Below are 3,713 nucleotides of genomic sequence, written 5' to 3'. Positions count from 1 at the left end.
TAGATCATCTGAATAGTTGTATTTTTTTAATATAAATATAGATATTTACATTATATTTATAGTATAAATCCAGATTTCTGGATTCCATCAAGGTTGAAGTGACCCACCCAAGCTATCACCCTAAGATGATCTTTGAGCCTTGAGCCTTGAGAAAACTGCCTTAAATCAAACAATGCCCATTCCCATCAAGTAAATTCTGACTCATTAGTAGTTCTTTTAAACGTATTAATAGTAAAGAACATTTTGCTTTGGGCATTGTGCTCTTTTAAGGAATTATCTATGTACAGTTTCAACAAAATAAACTCCAAAGGTCAAACTGGGGTTATGTCCACGAGTTATGTAAATGCTGTTTAGGCCCTATTTCCATGGCAACATATAATTACTAGTGACAAGATGTGGCATAAGAATCTTTGGACTTTTTTCTTCTTTGGAACATTTTTTACTTTCTAGTCAAAAATGTTGCCTCAATTTGTAAAACCTATGTTAAATACACTTCAATCGATTTCTATTAAAGGCTTAATATGATTTTTGTTTGCCTCTCTGAGTGACAGGTGAAATGACTGGTTGGATGAACAAGAGGTGGATAAGAGGATTCTTTTTCCGTGCCTTCTTGGGAGTCACATTTGGATGTAGTTCTCTTCCTCTCTCTAGCCAGAAAAGCTGAAAATAATTTTTCCCCCTCTCTCTTGGGAAAGACTCCTTCGGGGACCTATTAGGACAGCGTGACTGGTGCCAGGAAACGGTGCGGGAGCAGACGCAGGTTCAGGTGAGCCGGGGGGTGGAACATCATTGTGACGGTGATGGGGAGCCTGGTACGAAACAGAGGGCCGGCTGGGCACGGCTCGACAACTGATAAGAAGTGGCGGATGGCGGAGAGGCCCCTCAGTCCAATTCTCCCTTGCTCAGACCCATTTCACAGAAGTTTAAGGCACCGGAGAAGACCCCGGCGCCGCGTACCCTTCCCCCTCCCACCACCCACAAGCCACCCATCGTTCACCAGCTCGGTCAATGGGCACGCGCCCGCTCCGACCGGCTGGACGCGCGCCCCGGCAGCCCTACGCATGCGCGACCTCGCCATTACAGGTAACAGACGCGAAGCGCTCTCGCCTTTCCGGAGGAGTGCGCCTGAGCTGCGCGAGGAGGCGGGGGCGGCTGGGCGGGACTTAGACGCTGCGCGCGCGCGCTCGGCCCCGCCCCTCCCCGACCTCTTTGCTTTTTTTTTCTGGCGGGAAAAGCGCACGCGCACCCTTTCCTCTCCCTCCTTCCCCCCGGCGCGCAACCGCCTTTCGTCGTCAGTGGCCCTCGGCCGGTCCCGAGACGTGGCTTCAGGTGCACTCTGCGTGTGGCGAGGTTCCCCAGAATAGCCCCAGGGGAGAGCCCTTCCCGAAATCTTGGCAAAACCCCTCAAAGAGAGAGACTCTTCAATATGCCGGGGGAAAAAAAAAACCCGTTGCCGTTGACTCAATATCAGGGCCTTCCAAATCCTGTTAAGAGTCCTCTTGAACTCATGGCGGAATCCCCTCAGAAACCCTCGAAGAAACCCATCCAGAAATCTTATAGGTGGCCCCTGAAATCCTGTCAGAATCTTCTAGAAGTTCTGTCAGCCTCTCTCAAAGCCTGTCAGAGACTCCCTGAAATCCTGTTACACCCCTAATCCTAGCAGAGACCCCAAAATCCTGTCAGATCCCCAGAAAGCCTGTCGAACTCACCAAAAGTCCTGTCAGACTCCCAGAATCTAGTCGAAGACCCCCTCCAGAAATCCTGTCAAAGACTGCCCAAAATCCAGACACCTCTCCAGAAATCTTATCAAAGACTTCCCCAGAAATCCTATCAGAAACTTCCCAAAATCCAGAGATCACCCCAGAAATCTTGTCAGAGATTCCCCAAAGTCCTGTCAGAGAACCCCAGAAATCCTGTCAGAGACTTCCCAAAATCCAGTCAGAGACCTCCCAGAATTCCTGCCGAGACCCCCTCCCACTGCAGCTTCCCATCGGAAGTCTTGTTGGACCCTTATCTGACCAGAGACCCCTCAAGACCTCTTCAGAAGTTAGTCCCCAAATTCTGTCATAGAGCTTCTGGCTCCTGTCAGTGCCACAACAGGGACCCTTCCTCACTCAAGCCCCACAACCATTGCCACCTTTTGCACCCTCAAGGGTTGTCCAAACCCTGGAAGGGTCTCTCTTCAAAGACCCTCTTTTCTAGGACCTTCTATGAGCCGCGGAGAAGCGTGCGACTTTCAGCTGTGCATCCCGATTGGCGCTGGGGAGAGCAGGGTGTTGGGAGTATTTGGTAAGGACAGAGGTCTGAGGAGGTGGGTTGAGGGGTTCCCCACTGCCCAGTGAGACAGAGAGCCCCCATATGGCCCTAGGGTCACAATCACATTGACCATTCACCCTGGCATGCTCAGTTCAGCCCAGTGGGCACCGTTTGGTATTGTGGAGGATCAGTCAAGTGGTAGACCTGGTTATAATGGAGGCAGCACAGGACATTGTCGGAGCACTGAGGAGGAGTCCCAGGCTGCCCCAGGGACTCAGGGAACGTGTCCCAGGGGAACTGTGAGTGGGGCCGGGCTGGGGGTGGGAATGGCACCCAGGATATGGCCAAGGCCTGGAACGACTGGCCTCTAGCTGGGAATCCAGAAGAGGACCAGGACCAGGTATGGAGGGAAGATGCTGGACTTCCATTGCCATTATGAGGGTGAGGGACCCGGGAATGGGCTGTTGGAGAGAAAAATAGCAAAAAGAGAGAGGATGTTTCAGGGACTCCTGTGTGCAAGACCTTGAACAACAGCCCGAGGGGCTGGGATTCAGTCCTGGTGACACTAGGAAGCCATGAGAGGTTTGGGAGCAGGGATGGGGTCAAACTTGTGAGAAGCCAACAGTTCCAATACAGACTGATCTGGCAGTAAATAATGGCGGGAGCTCAGGGCAGTGTGGGGATCCAGAGACAGTGCCTGGTTCAGCCCAGGAGTGGAAATCAGAAATATCTTCCCAGAGTGGACATCCAGGCCAAAGCAGGAAGGGCTGACAAGTCAGTTCCTGTGATAGTGGCTTGGGGAAGGATGAACAGCATGCAGTTCTGAGTTGCTAGAGCATTAAGTGGGATTTGGGGTGGGGAGGTGGGTGAGGCCAGGCCAGGCTCAGGAGCTGGGCTCTGTCCTGGGGGTGCTGGGGAGCCATGGGAGGGTATTGAACAAGGAAGGGCAGGTCAACTCTGGGGTCATGTGTAGAAGGGACTAGAGAGGAGAGACTGGAGGCTGGGAGACCAGAGAGGAGGCTAGGTGGAGGCTAGGTCCAGGGGGAGAGGACGAGGCCTGAGCCAGGGTTGTGGGGACAACTGGAGGCAAGGAGGCCACCCTGTTCGCCCTGACCAGGAGGCAGTGCCCCCTACTCACTAGCCCCCCGCTTTGATCTCTGCTGCCTGCGCCCCAGGCCCCCATTTTCCCAGCCCACACCTCCAGTCCATAAAACAGGTCAGAGCGGGCACTGCTTTGGTCCAGGCGGGGGTGGGCAAACAGGTTCTGAGACCCGAGGGCAGCCTGGGGCATAGGCAGGGTGGCACAGGCCCCCATCTGCGGGTGCCCAGTTGGAGGAAGCCATTCTCTGATTGTCCTTCCAGGAGCTCTCGAGGCAGCCAGTTCCCTCCCTGCCCCCCCTGTTGACGGAGGGAGGCTGTTAGCTTTGCCCGCAGCTTCAGAGCGGGCGGAGTGGCCC

Source organism: Loxodonta africana, chromosome 11 (genome assembly GCF_030014295.1).
Source record: "Loxodonta africana isolate mLoxAfr1 chromosome 11, mLoxAfr1.hap2, whole genome shotgun sequence".
Taxonomy (NCBI): domain Eukaryota; kingdom Metazoa; phylum Chordata; class Mammalia; order Proboscidea; family Elephantidae; genus Loxodonta; species Loxodonta africana.
Note: the sequence above shows the minus strand (reverse complement) of the source record.